The sequence below is a fragment of the Saccoglossus kowalevskii genome, chromosome 1 (assembly GCF_978046115.1).
Source record: "Saccoglossus kowalevskii chromosome 1, keSacKowa6.1, whole genome shotgun sequence".
NCBI classification, from domain to species: Eukaryota; Metazoa; Hemichordata; class Enteropneusta; family Harrimaniidae; genus Saccoglossus; species Saccoglossus kowalevskii.
This window is the reverse complement of record NC_140641.1, coordinates 3,764,360-3,781,557: the sequence shown is the minus strand read 5'-3', so window position 1 is coordinate 3,781,557 and position 17,198 is coordinate 3,764,360.

Below are 17,198 nucleotides of genomic sequence, written 5' to 3'. Positions count from 1 at the left end.
ATTGAGAATACAAACATCAGCACAGTGTGACTGCACCACGGTTCACTGTGTGCATTGAGAATACATAACATCGGCACAGTGTGACTGCTACACCATAGTTCACTGTGCATTGAGAATACAAACATCAGCACAGTGTGACTGCACCACAGTTCACTGTGTGCATTGAGGATACAAACATCAGCACAGTGTGACTGCTACACTACAGTTCACTGTGTGCATTGAGAATACAAACATCAGCACACTGTGACTGCTACACCACAGTTCACTGTGTATTGAGGATACAAACATCAGCACAGTGTGACTGCTACACCACAGTTCACTGTGCATTGAGGATACAAACATCAGCACAGTGTGACTGCACCACAGTTCACTGTGTGCATTGAGGATACAAACATCAGCACAGTGTGACTGCTACACCACAGTTCACTGTGTGCATTGAGAATACAAACATCAGCACACTGTGACTGCTACACCACAGTTCACTGTGTATTGAGGATACAAATATCAGCACAGTGTGACTGCTACACCACAGTTCACTGTGCATTGAGGATACAAACATCAGCACAGTGTGACTGCTGCACCACAGTTCACTGTGTGCATTGAGAATACAAACATCAGCACAGAGTGACTGCACCACAGTTCACTGTGTGCATTGAGGATACAAACATCAGCACAGTGTGACTGCACCACAGTTCACTATGTGCATTGAGGATCCAAACATCAGCACAGTGTGACTGCTACACCACAGTTCACCGTGCGCATTGAGGATCCAAACATCAGCACAGTGTGACTGCACCACAGTTTACTGTCGGCTTTGAGAATACATAACATCGACACAGTGTGACTACTACACCATAGTTCACTGTGTGCATTGAGGATACAAACATCAGCACAATGTGACTGCTACACTACAGTTCACTGTGTGCCTGCTACACCACAGTTCACTGTGTGCATTTAGAAAACAAACATAAGCACAGTGTGACTGCTACACCAAAGTTCACTGTGTGCATTGAGGATACACAACATCGGCACAGTGTGACTTCTACACCATAGTTTACTGTGTGCATTGAGAATAGAAACATTAGCACAGTGTTACTGCACCACAGTTCACTGTGTGCATTGAGAATACATAACATCGACACAGAGTGACTGCTACACCATTGTTCACTGTGTACATTGAGGATACATAACATCGGCACAGTGTGACTGCTACACCATAGTTCACTGTGTGCATTGAGAATAGAAACATTAGCACAGTGTGACTGCACCACAGTTCACTGTGTGCATTGAGAATACATAACATCGACACAGTGTGACTGCTACACCATAGTTCACTGTGCATTGTGGATACAAACATCAGCACAGTGTGACTGCTACACTACAGTTCACTGTGTGCATTGAGAATACAAACATCAGCACAGTGTGAATGCACCACAATTTCACTGTGTGCATTGAGGATACAAACATCAGCACAGTGTGACTGCACCACAGTTCACTGTGTGCATTGAGGATACAGACATCAGCACAGTGTGACTGCTGCACCACAGTTCACTGTGTGCATTGAGAATACAAACATCAGCACAGTGTGAATGCACCACAATTTCACTGTGTGCATTGAGGATACAAACATCAGCACAGTGTGACTGCTGCACCACAGTTCACTGTGTGCATTGAGAATACAAACATCAGCACAGTGTGAATGCACCACAATTTCACTGTGTGCATTGAGGATACAAACATCAGCACACTGTGACTGCTACACCACAGTTCACTGTGCATTGAGGATACAAACATCAGCACAGTGTGACTGCTACACCACAGTTCACTGTGTGCATTTAGAAAACAAACATAAGCACAGTGTGACTGCTACACCAAAGTTCACTGTGTGCATTGAGGATACACAACATCGGCACAGTGTGACTGCTACACCATAGTTTACTGTGTGCATTGAGAATAGAAACATTAGCACAGTGTGACTGCACCACAGTTCATTGTGTGCATTGAGAATACATAACATCGACACAGAGTGACTGCTACACCATTGTTCACTGTGTGCATTGAGGATACATAACATCGGCACAGTGTGACTGCTACACCATAGTTCACTGTGTGCATTGAGAATAGAAACATTAGCACAGTGTGACTGCACCACAGTTCACTGTGTGCATTGAGAATACATAACATCGACACAGTGTGACTGCTACACCATAGTTCACTGTGCATTGTGGATACATAACATCGGCACAGTGTGACTGCTACACCATAGTTCACTGTTTGCATTGAGAATAGAAACATCAGCACAGTGTGACTGCACCACAGTTCACTGTGTGCATTGAGAATACATAACATCGGCACAGTGTGACTGCTACACAGTTCACTGTGCATTGAGGATACAAACATCAGCACAGTGTGACTGCTACACTACAGTTCACTGTGTGCATTGAGGATCCAAACATCAGAACAGTGTGACTGCTACACCACAGTTCACTGTGTGCATTGAGGATACAAACATCAACACATTGTGACTGCTACACCACAGTTCACTGTGTGCATTGAGGATACAAACATCAACACAGTGTGACTGCTACACTACAGTTCACTGTGTGCATTGAGGATACAAACATCAGCACAGTGTGACTGCTACACCACAGTTCACTGTGTGCATTGAGGATACAAACATCAACACAGTGTGACTGCTGCACCACAGTTCACTATGTGCATTGAGGATCCAAACATCAGCACAGTGTGACTGCTACACCATAGTTCACTGTGTGCATTGAGGATACAAACATCAGCACAGTGTGACTGCTACACTACAGTTCACTGTGTGCCTGCTACACCACAGTTCACTGTGTGCATTGAGGATCCACACATCAGCACAGTGTGACTGCTACACCATAGTTCACTGTGTGCATTGAGAATAGAAACATCAGCACAGTGTGACTGCACCACAGTTCACTGTGTGCATTGAAAATACATAACATCGGCACAGTGTGACTGCTACACCACAGTTCACTGTGTGCATTGAGGATACAAACAGCGCAGTGTGATTGCTACACCACAGTTCTTTGTGTGCATTGAGGATACAAACAGCGCAGTGTGACTGCTACACCACAGTTCACTGTGTGCATTGAGGATACAAACATCAGAACAGTGTGACTGCATCACAGTTCACTGTGTGCATTGAGAATACATAACATCGGCACAGTGTGACTGCTACACCATAGTTCATTGTGTGCATTGAGAATAGAAACATCAGCACAGTGTGACTGCACCATAGTTTACTGTGTGCATTGAGAATAGAAACATCAGCACAGTGTGACTGCACCACAGTTCACTGTGTGCATTGAGAATACAAACAGCACAGTGTGACTGCACCAAAATTTCACTGTGTGCATTGAGAATAGAAACATCAGCACTGTGTGACTGCACCACAGTTTACTGTGTGCATTGAGAATACAAACATCAGCACAGTGTGACTGCTACACAGTTTACTGTCGGCTTTGAGAATAGATAACATCGACACAGTGTGACTGCTACACCATAGTTCACTGTGTGCATTGAGGATACAAACATCAGCACAGTGTGACTGCTACACTACAGTTCACTGTGTGCCTGGTACACCACAGTTCACTGTGTGCATTGAGGATCCACACATCACCACAGTGTGACTGCTACACCATAGTTCACTGTGTGCATTGAGAATAGAAACATCAGCACAGTGTGAATGCACCACAATTTCACTGTGTGCATTGAGGATACAAACATCAGCACACTGTGACTGCTACACCACAGTTCACTGTGCATTGAGGATACAAACATCAGCACAGTGTGACTGCTACACCACAGTTCACTGTGTGCATTTAGAAAACAAACATAAGCACAGTGTGACTGCTACACCAAAGTTCACTGTGTGCATTGAGGATACACAACATCGGCGCAGTGTGACTGCTACACCATAGTTTACTGTGTGCATTGAGAATAGAAACATTAGCACAGTGTGACTGCACCACAGTTCATTGTGTGCATTGAGAATACATAACATCGACACAGAGTGACTGCTACACCATTGTTCACTGTGTGCATTGAGGATACATAACATCGGCACAGTGTGACTGCTACACCATAGTTCACTGTGTGCATTGAGAATAGAAACATTAGCACAGTGTGACTGCACCACAGTTCACTGTGTGCATTGAGAATACATAACATCGACACAGTGTGACTGCTACACCATAGTTCACTGTGCATTGTGGATACATAACATCGGCACAGTGTGACTGCTACACCATAGTTCACTGTTTGCATTGAGAATAGAAACATCAGCACAGTGTGACTGCACCACAGTTCACTGTGTGCATTGAGAATACATAACATCGGCACAGTGTGACTGCTACACAGTTCACTGCGCATTGAGGATACAAACATCAGCACAGTGTGACTGCTACACTACAGTTCACTGTGTGCATTGAGGATCCAAACATCAGAACAGTGTGACTGCTACACCACAGTTCACTGTGTGCATTGAGAATACATAACATCGGCACAGTGTGACTGCTACACCACAGTTCACTGTGTGCATTGAGGATACAAACAGCGCAGTGTGACTGCTACACCACAGTTCATTGTGTGCATTGAGGATACAAACAGCGCAGTGTGACTGCTACACCACAGTTCACTGTGTGCATTGAGGATACAAACATCAGAACAGTGTGACTGCATCACAGTTCACTGTGTGCATTGAGAATACATAACATCGGCACAGTGTGACTGCTACACCATAGTTCATTGTGTGCATTGAGAATAGAAACATCAGCACAGTGTGACTGCACCATAGTTTACTGTGTGCATTGAGAATAGAAACATCAGCACAGTGTGACTGCACCACAGTTCACTGTGTGCATTGAGAATACAAACAGCACAGTGTGACTGCACCAAAATTTCACTGTGTGCATTGAGAATAGAAACATCAGCACTGTGTGACTGCACCACAGTTTACTGTGTGCATTGAGAATACAAACATCAGCACAGTGTGACTGCTACACAGTTTACTGTCGGCTTTGAGAATAGATAACATCGACACAGTGTGACTGCTACACCACAGTTCACTGTGTGCATTGAGGATACAAACATCAGCACAGTGTGACTGCTACACTACAGTTCACTGTGTGCCTGCTACACCACAGTTCACTGTGTGCATTGAGGATCCACACATCACCACAGTGTGACTGCTACACCATAGTTCACTGTGTGCATTGAGAATAGAAACATCAGCACAGTGTGAATGCACCACAATTTCACTGTGTGCATTGAGGATACAAACATCAGCACACTGTGACTGCTACACCACAGTTCACTGTGCATTGAGGATACAAACATCAGCACAGTGTGACTGCTACACCACAGTTCACTGTGTGCATTTAGAAAACAAACATAAGCACAGTGTGACTGCTACACCAAAGTTCACTGTGTGCATTGAGGATACACAACATCGGCGCAGTGTGACTGCTACACCATAGTTTACTGTGTGCATTGAGAATAGAAACATTAGCACAGTGTGACTGCACCACAGTTCATTGTGTGCATTGAGAATACATAACATCGACACAGAGTGACTGCTACACCATTGTTCACTGTGTGCATTGAGGATACATAACATCGGCACAGTGTGACTGCTACACCATAGTTCACTGTGTGCATTGAGAATAGAAACATTAGCGCAGTGTGACTGCACCACAGTTCACTGTGTGCATTGAGAATACATAACATCGACACAGTGTGACTGCTACACCATAGTTCACTGTGCATTGTGGATACATAACATCGGCACAGTGTGACTGCTACACCATAGTTCACTGTTTGCATTGAGAATAGAAACATCAGCACAGTGTGACTGCACCACAGTTCACTGTGTGCATTGAGAATACATAACATCGGCACAGTGTGACTGCTACACAGTTCACTGCGCATTGAGGATACAAACATCAGCACAGTGTGACTGCTACACTACAGTTCACTGTGTGCATTGAGGATCCAAACATCAGAACAGTGTGACTGCTACACCACAGTTCACTGTGTGCATTGAGGATACAAACATCAACACAGTGTGACTGCTACACCACAGTTCACTGTGTGCATTGAGGATACAAACATCAACACAGTGTGACTGCTACACTACAGTTCACTGTGTGCATTGAGGATACAAACATCAGCACAGTGTGACTGCTACACCACAGTTCACTGTGTGCATTGAGGATACAAACATCAACACAGTGTGACTGCTGCACCACAGTTCACTATGTGCATTGAGGATCCAAACATCAGCACAGTGTGACTGCTACACCATAGTTCACTGTGTGCATTGAGGATACAAACATCAGCACAGTGTGACTGCTACACTACAGTTCACTGTGTGCCTGCTACACCACAGTTCACTGTGTGCATTGAGGATCCACACATCAGCACAGTGTGACTGCTACACCATAGTTCACTGTGTGCATTGAGAATAGAAACATCAGCACAGTGTGACTGCACCACAGTTCACTGTGTGCATTGAGAATACATAACATCGGCACAGTGTGACTGCTACACCACAGTTCACTGTGTGCATTGAGGATACAAACAGCGCAGTGTGACTGCTACACCACAGTTCATTGTGTGCATTGAGGATACAAACAGCGCAGTGTGACTGCTACACCACAGTTCACTGTGTGCATTGAGGATACAAACATCAGAACAGTGTGACTGCATCACAGTTCACTGTGTGCATTGAGAATACATAACATCGGCACAGTGTCACTGCTACACCATAGTTCATTGTGTGCATTGAGAATAGAAACATCAGCACAGTGTGACTGCACCACAGTTTACTGTGTGCATTGAGAATAGAAACATCAGCACAGTGTGACTGCACCACAGTTCACTGTGTGCATTGAGAATACAAACAGCACAGTGTGACTGCACCAAAATTTCACTGTGTGCATTGAGAATAGAAACATCAGCACTGTGTGACTGCACCACAGTTTACTGTGTGCATTGAGAATACAAACATCAGCACAGTGTGACTGCTACACAGTTTACTGTCGGCTTTGAGAATACATAACATCGACACAGTGTGACTGCTACACCATAGTTCACTGTGTGCATTGAGGATACAAACATCAGCACAGTGTGACTGCTACACTACAGTTCACTGTGTGCCTGCTACACCACAGTTCACTGTGTGCATTGAGGATCCACACATCACCACAGTGTGACTGCTACACCATAGTTCACTGTGTGCATTGAGAATAGAAACATCAGCACAGTGTGACTGCACCACAGTTCACTGTGTGCATTGAGAATACATAACATCGGCACAGTGTGACTGCTACACCACAGTTCACTGGGTGCATTGAGGATACAAACAGCGCAGTGTGACTGCTACACCACAGTTCACTGTGTGCATTGAGGATACAAACATCACCACAGTGTGACTGCTACACCACAGTTCACTATGTGCATTGAGAATACAAACATCAGCACAGTGTGACTGCTACACCACAGTTCACTGTGTGCATTGAGGATACAAACATCAGCACAGTGTGACTGTACCACAGTTCACTGTGTGCATTGAGAATACATAACATCGGCACAGTGTGACTGCTACACCATAGTTCACTGTGTGCATTGAGAATAGAAACATCAGCACAGTGTGACTGCACCACAGTTTACTGTGTGCATTGAGAATAGAAACATCAGCACAGTGTGACTGCACCATAGTTCACTGTGTGCATTGAGAATACAAACATCAGCACAGTGTGACTGCACCACAGTTCACTGTGTGCATCGAGAATACAAACAGCACAGTGTGACTGCACCAAAATTTCACTGTGTGCATTGAGAATAGAAACATCAGCACTGTGTGACTGCACCACAGTTTACTGTGTGCATTGAGAATACAAACATCAGCACAGTGTGACTGCTACACCACAGTTCACTGTGTGCATTGAGGATACAAACATCAGCACAGTGTGACTGCACCACAGTTCACTGTGTGCATTGAGAATAGAAACATCTGCACAGTTGTGACTGCACCACAGTTCACTGTGTGCTTTGAGAATACAAACATCAGCACATTGTGACTGTTACACCACAGTTCACTGTGTGCATTGAGAATAGAAACATCAGCACTGTGTGACTGCACCACAGTTTACTGTGTGCATTGAGAATACAAAACATCAGCTCAGTGTGACTGCTACACCACAGTTCACTGTGTACATTGAGGATACAAACATCACCACAGTGTGACTGCTACACCACAGTTCACTCTGCATTGGGGATACAAACATCACCACAGTGTGACTGCTACACCACAGTTCACTGTGCATTGAGAATAGAAACATCAGCACATTGTGACTGCACCATAGTTCACTGTGTGCTTTGAGAATAGGAACATCAGCACAGTGTCACTGCTACACCACAGTTCACTTCATTGAGGATACAAACATCAGCACACTGTGACTGCACCATAGTTCACTGTGTGCTTTGAGAATAGGAACATCAGCACAGTGTCACTGCTACACCACAGTTTACTGCATTGAGGATACAAACATCAGCACAGTGAGACTTCTACACCACAGTTCACTGTGTGCATTGAGAATACATAACATCGACACAGTGTGACTGCTACACCACAGATCAATGTGTGCATTGAGGATACAAACATCAACACAGTGTGACTGCTACACCACAGTTCACTGTGTGCATTGAGAATAGAAACATCAGCACAGTGTGACTGCTACACCACAGTTCACTGTGTGCATTGAGAATACATAACATCGACACAGTGTCACTGCTACACCACAGTTCACTGTGTGCATTGAGGATACAAACATCAACACAGTGTGACTACTACACCACAGTTCACTGTGTGCATTGAGAATAGAAACATCAGCACAGTGTGACTGCTACACCACAGTTCACTGCATTGAGGATAAAAACATCAGCACAGTGTGACTGCACCACAGTTCACTGTGTGCATTGAGGATACAAACATCAGCACAGTGTGACTGCACCACAGTTCACTGTGTGCATTGAGGATACAGACATCAGCACAGTGTGACTGCTGCACCACAGTTCACTGTGTGCATTGAGAATACAAACATCAGCACAGTGTGAATGCACCACAATTTCACTGTGTGCATTGAGGATACAAACATCAGCACAGTGTGACTGCTGCACCACAGTTCACTGTGTGCATTGAGAATACAAACATCAGCACAGTGTGAATGCACCACAATTTCACTGTGTGCATTGAGGATACAAACATCAGCACACTGTGACTGCTACACCACAGTTCACTGTGCATTGAGGATACAAACATCAGCACAGTGTGACTGCTACACCACAGTTCACTGTGTGCATTTAGAAAACAAACATAAGCACAGTGTGACTGCTACACCAAAGTTCACTGTGTGCATTGAGGATACACAACATCGGCACAGTGTGACTGCTACACCATAGTTTACTGTGTGCATTGAGAATAGAAACATTAGCACAGTGTGACTGCACCACAGTTCATTGTGTGCATTGAGAATACATAACATCGACACAGAGTGACTGCTACACCATTGTTCACTGTGTGCATTGAGGATACATAACATCGGCACAGTGTGACTGCTACACCATAGTTCACTGTGTGCATTGAGAATAGAAACATTAGCACAGTGTGACTGCACCACAGTTCATTGTGTGCATTGAGAATACATAACATCGACACAGTGTGACTGCTACACCATAGTTCACTGTGCATTGTGGATACATAACATCGGCACAGTGTGACTGCTACACCATAGTTCACTGTTTGCATTGAGAATAGAAACATCAGCACAGTGTGACTGCACCACAGTTCACTGTGTGTATTGAGAATACATAACATCGGCACAGTGTGACTGCTACACAGTTCACTGTGCATTGAGGATACAAACATCAGCACAGTGTGACTGCTACACTACAGTTCACTGTGTGCATTGAGGATCCAAACATCAGAACAGTGTGACTGCTACACCACAGTTCACTGTGTGCATTGAGGATACAACCATCAACACATTGTGACTGCTACACCACAGTTCACTGTGTGCATTGAGGATACAAACATCAACACAGTGTGACTGCTACACTACAGTTCACTGTGTGCATTGAGGATACAAACATCAGCACAGTGTGACTGCTACACCACAGTTCACTGTGTGCATTGAGGATACAAACATCAACACAGTGTGACTGCTGCACCACAGTTCACTATGTGCATTGAGGATCCAAACATCAGCACAGTGTGACTGCTACACCATAGTTCACTGTGTGCATTGAGGATACAAACATCAGCACAGTGTGACTGCTACACTACAGTTCACTGTGTGCCTGCTACACCACAGTTCACTGTGTGCATTGAGGATCCACACATCAGCACACTGTGACTGCTACACCACAGTTCACTGTGCATTGAGGATACAAACATCAGCACAGTGTGACTGCTACACCACAGTTCACTGTATGCATTTAGAAAACAAACATAAGCACAGTGTGACTGCTACACCAAAGTTCACTGTGTGCATTGAGGATACACAACATCGGCGCAGTGTGACTGCTACACCATAGTTTACTGTGTGCATTGAGAATAGAAACATTAGCACAGTGTGACTGCACCACAGTTCATTGTGTGCATTGAGAATACATAACATCGACACAGAGTGACTGCTACACCATTGTTCACTGTGTGCATTGAGGATACATAACATCGGCACAGTGTGACTGCTACACCATAGTTCACTGTGTGCATTGAGAATAGAAACATTAGCACAGTGTGACTGCACCACAGTTCACTGTGTGCATTGAGAATACATAACATCGACACAGTGTGACTGCTACACCATAGTTCACTGTGCATTGTGGATACATAACATCGGCACAGTGTGACTGCTACACCATAGTTCACTGTTTGCATTGAGAATAGAAACATCAGCACAGTGTGACTGCACCACAGTTCACTGTGTGCATTGAGAATACATAACATCGGCACAGTGTGACTGCTACACAGTTCACTGCGCATTGAGGATACAAACATCAGCACAGTGTGACTGCTACACTACAGTTCACTGTGTGCATTGAGGATCCAAACATCAAAACAGTGTGACTGCTACACCACAGTTCACTGTGTGCATTGAGAATACATAACATCGGCACAGTGTGACTGCTACACCACAGTTCACTGTGTGCATTGAGGATACAAACAGCGCAGTGTGACTGCTACACCACAGTTCATTGTGTGCATTGAGGATACAAACATCGCAGTGTGACTGCTACACCACAGTTCACTGTGTGCATTGAGGATACAAACATCAGAACAGTGTGACTGCATCACAGTTCACTGTGTGCATTGAGAATACATAACATCGGCACAGTGTGACTGCTACACCATAGTTCATTGTGTGCATTGAGAATAGAAACATCAGCACAGTGTGACTGCACCATAGTTTACTGTGTGCATTGAGAATAGAAACATCAGCACAGTGTGACTGCACCACAGTTCACTGTGTGCATTGAGAATACAAACAGCACAGTGTGACTGCACCAAAATTTCACTGTGTGCATTGAGAATAGAAACATCAGCACTGTGTGACTGCACCACAGTTTACTGTGTGCATTGAGAATACAAACATCAGCACAGTGTGACTGCTACACAGTTTACTGTCGGCTTTGAGAATAGATAACATCGACACAGTGTGACTGCTACACCATAGTTCACTGTGTGCATTGAGGATACAAACATCAGCACAGTGTGACTGCTACACTACAGTTCACTGTGTGCCTGCTACACCACAGTTCACTGTGTGCATTGAGGATCCACACATCACCACAGTGTGACTGCTACACCATAGTTCACTGTGTGCATTGAGAATAGAAACATCAGCACAGTGTGAATGCACCACAATTTCACTGTGTGCATTGAGGATACAAACATCAGCACACTGTGACTGCTACACCACAGTTCACTGTGCATTGAGGATACAAACATCAGCACAGTGTGACTGCTACACCACAGTTCACTGTGTGCATTTAGAAAACAAACATAAGCACAGTGTGACTGCTACACCAAAGTTCACTGTGTGCATTGAGGATACACAACATCGGCGCAGTGTGACTGCTACACCATAGTTTACTGTGTGCATTGAGAATAGAAACATTAGCACAGTGTGACTGCACCACAGTTCATTGTGTGCATTGAGAATACATAACATCGACACAGAGTGACTGCTACACCATTGTTCACTGTGTGCATTGAGGATACATAACATCGGCACAGTGTGACTGCTACACCATAGTTCACTGTGTGCATTGAGAATAGAAACATTAGCACAGTGTGACTGCACCACAGTTCACTGTGTGCATTGAGAATACATAACATCGACACAGTGTGACTGCTACACCATAGTTCACTGTGCATTGTGGATACATAACATCGGCACAGTGTGACTGCTACACCATAGTTCACTGTTTGCATTGAGAATAGAAACATCAGCACAGTGTGACTGCACCACAGTTCACTGTGTGCATTGAGAATACATAACATCGGCACAGTGTGACTGCTACACAGTTCACTGCGCATTGAGGATACAAACATCAGCACAGTGTGACTGCTACACTACAGTTCACTGTGTGCATTGAGGATCCAAACATCAAAACAGTGTGACTGCTACACCACAGTTCACTGTGTGCATTGAGAATACATAACATCGGCACAGTGTGACTGCTACACCACAGTTCACTGTGTGCATTGAGGATACAAACAGCGCAGTGTGACTGCTACACCACAGTTCATTGTGTGCATCGAGGATACAAACATCGCAGTGTGACTGCTACACCACAGTTCACTGTGTGCATTGAGGATACAAACATCAGAACAGTGTGACTGCATCACAGTTCACTGTGTGCATTGAGAATACATAACATCGGCACAGTGTGACTGCTACACCATAGTTCATTGTGTGCATTGAGAATAGAAACATCAGCACAGTGTGACTGCACCATAGTTTACTGTGTGCATTGAGAATAGAAACATCAGCACAGTGTGACTGCACCACAGTTCACTGTGTGCATTGAGAATACAAACAGCACAGTGTGACTGCACCAAAATTTCACTGTGTGCATTGAGAATAGAAACATCAGCACTGTGTGACTGCACCACAGTTTACTGTGTGCATTGAGAATAGAAACATCAGCACAGTGTGACTGCTACACAGTTTACTGTCGGCTTTGAGAATAGATAACATCGACACAGTGTGACTGCTACACCATAGTTCACTGTGTGCATTGAGGATACAAACATCAGCACAGTGTGACTGCTACACTACAGTTCACTGTGTGCCTGCTACACCACAGTTCACTGTGTGCATTGAGGATCCACACATCACCACAGTGTGACTGCTACACCATAGTTCACTGTGTGCATTGAGAATAGAAACATCAGCACAGTGTGAATGCACCACAATTTCACTGTGTGCATTGAGGATACAAACATCAGCACACTGTGACTGCTACACCACAGTTCACTGTGCATTGAGGATACAAACATCAGCACAGTGTGACTGCTACACCACAGTTCACTGTGTGCATTTAGAAAACAAACATAAGCACAGTGTGACTGCTACACCAAAGTTCACTGTGTGCATTGAGGATACACAACATCGGCGCAGTGTGACTGCTACACCATAGTTTACTGTGTGCATTGAGAATAGAAACATTAGCACAGTGTGACTGCACCACAGTTCATTGTGTGCATTGAGAATACATAACATCGACACAGAGTGACTGCTACACCATTGTTCACTGTGTGCATTGAGGATACATAACATCGGCACAGTGTGACTGCTACACCATAGTTCACTGTGTGCATTGAGAATAGAAACATTAGCACAGTGTGACTGCACCACAGTTCACTGTGTGCATTGAGAATACATAACATCGACACAGTGTGACTGCTACACCATAGTTCACTGTGCATTGTGGATACATAACATCGGCACAGTGTGACTGCTACACCATAGTTCACTGTTTGCATTGAGAATAGAAACATCAGCACAGTGTGACTGCACCACAGTTCACTGTGTGCATTGAGAATACATAACATCGGCACAGTGTGACTGCTACACAGTTCACTGCGCATTGAGGATACAAACATCAGCACAGTGTGACTGCTACACTACAGTTCACTGTGTGCATTGAGGATCCAAACATCAGAACAGTGTGACTGCTACACCACAGTTCACTGTGTGCATTGAGGATACAAACATCAACACAGTGTGACTGCTACACCACAGTTCACTGTGTGCATTGAGGATACAAACATCAACACAGTGTGACTGCTACACTACAGTTCACTGTGTGCATTGAGGATACAAACATCAGCACAGTGTGACTGCTACACCACAGTTCACTGTGTGCATTGAGGATACAAACATCAACACAGTGTGACTGCTGCACCACAGTTCACTATGTGCATTGAGGATCCAAACATCAGCACAGTGTGACTGCTACACCATAGTTCACTGTGTGCATTGAGGATACAAACATCAGCACAGTGTGACTGCTACACTACAGTTCACTGTGTGCCTGCTACACCACAGTTCACTGTGTGCATTGAGGATCCACACATCAGCACAGTGTGACTGCTACACCATAGTTCACTGTGTGCATTGAGAATAGAAACATCAGCACAGTGTGACTGCACCACAGTTCACTGTGTGCATTGAGAATACATAACATCGGCACAGTGTGACTGCTACACCACAGTTCACTGTGTGCATTGAGGATACAAACAGCGCAGTGTGACTGCTACACCACAGTTCATTGTGTGCATTGAGGATACAAACAGCGCAGTGTGACTGCTACACCACAGTTCACTGTGTGCATTGAGGATACAAACATCAGAACAGTGTGACTGCATCACAGTTCACTGTGTGCATTGAGAATACATAACATCGGCACAGTGTGACTGCTACACCATAGTTCATTGTGTGCATTGAGAATAGAAACATCAGCACAGTGTGACTGCACCACAGTTTACTGTGTGCATTGAGAATAGAAACATCAGCACAGTGTGACTGCACCACAGTTCACTGTGTGCATTGAGAATACAAACAGCACAGTGTGACTGCACCAAAATTTCACTGTGTGCATTGAGAATAGAAACATCAGCACTGTGTGACTGCACCACAGTTTACTGTGTGCATTGAGAATACAAACATCAGCACAGTGTGACTGCTACACAGTTTACTGTCGGCTTTGAGAATACATAACATCGACACAGTGTGACTGCTACACCATAGTTCACTGTGTGCATTGAGGATACAAACATCAGCACAGTGTGACTGCTACACTACAGTTCACTGTGTGCCTGCTACACCACAGTTCACTGTGTGCATTGAGGATCCACACATCACCACAGTGTGACTGCTACACCATAGTTCACTGTGTGCATTGAGAATAGAAACATCAGCACAGTGTGACTGCACCACAGTTCACTGTGTGCATTGAGAATACATAACATCGGCACAGTGTGACTGCTACACCACAGTTCACTGGGTGCATTGAGGATACAAACAGCGCAGTGTGACTGCTACACCACAGTTCACTGTGTGCATTGAGGATACAAACATCACCACAGTGTGACTGCTACACCACAGTTCACTATGTGCATTGAGAATACAAACATCAGCACAGTGTGACTGCTACACCACAGTTCACTGTGTGCATTGAGGATACAAACATCAGCACAGTGTGACTGTACCACAGTTCACTGTGTGCATTGAGAATACATAACATCGGCACAGTGTGACTGCTACACCATAGTTCACTGTGTGCATTGAGAATAGAAACATCAGCACAGTGTGACTGCACCACAGTTTACTGTGTGCATTGAGAATAGAAACATCAGCACAGTGTGACTGCACCATAGTTCACTGTGTGCATTGAGAATACAAACATCAGCACAGTGTGACTGCACCACAGTTCACTGTGTGCATCGAGAATACAAACAGCACAGTGTGACTGCACCAAAATTTCACTGTGTGCATTGAGAATAGAAACATCAGCACTGTGTGACTGCACCACAGTTTACTGTGTGCATTGAGAATACAAACATCAGCACAGTGTGACTGCTACACCACAGTTCACTGTGTGCATTGAGGATACAAACATCAGCGCAGTGTGACTGCACCACAGTTCACTGTGTGCATTGAGAATAGAAACATCTGCACAGTTGTGACTGCACCACAGTTCACTGTGTGCTTTGAGAATACAAACATCAGCACATTGTGACTGTTACACCACAGTTCACTGTGTGCATTGAGAATAGAAACATCAGCACTGTGTGACTGCACCACAGTTTACTGTGTGCATTGAGAATACAAAACATCAGCTCAGTGTGACTGCTACACCACAGTTCACTGTGTACATTGAGGATACAAACATCACCACAGTGTGACTGCTACACCACAGTTCACTCTGCATTGGGGATACAAACATCACCACAGTGTGACTGCTACACCACAGTTCACTGTGCATTGAGAATAGAAACATCAGCACATTGTGACTGCACCATAGTTCACTGTGTGCTTTGAGAATAGGAACATCAGCACAGTGTCACTGCTACACCACAGTTCACTTCATTGAGGATACAAACATCAGCACACTGTGACTGCACCATAGTTCACTGTGTGCTTTGAGAATAGGAACATCAGCACAGTGTCACTGCTACACCACAGTTTACTGCATTGAGGATACAAACATCAGCACAGTGAGACTTCTACACCACAGTTCACTATGTGCATTGAGAATACATAACATCGACACAGTGTGACTGCTACACCACAGATCAATGTGTGCATTGAGGATACAAACATCAACACAGTGTGACTGCTACACCACAGTTCACTGTGTGCATTGAGAATAGAAACATCAGCACAGTGTGACTGCTACACCACAGTTCACTGTGTGCATTGAGAATACATAACATCGACACAGTGTCACTGCTACACCACAGTTCACTGTGTGCATTGAGGATACAAACATCAACACAGTGTGACTACTACACCACAGTTCACTGTGTGCATTGAGAATAGAAACATCAGCACAGTGTGACTGCTACACCACAGTTCACT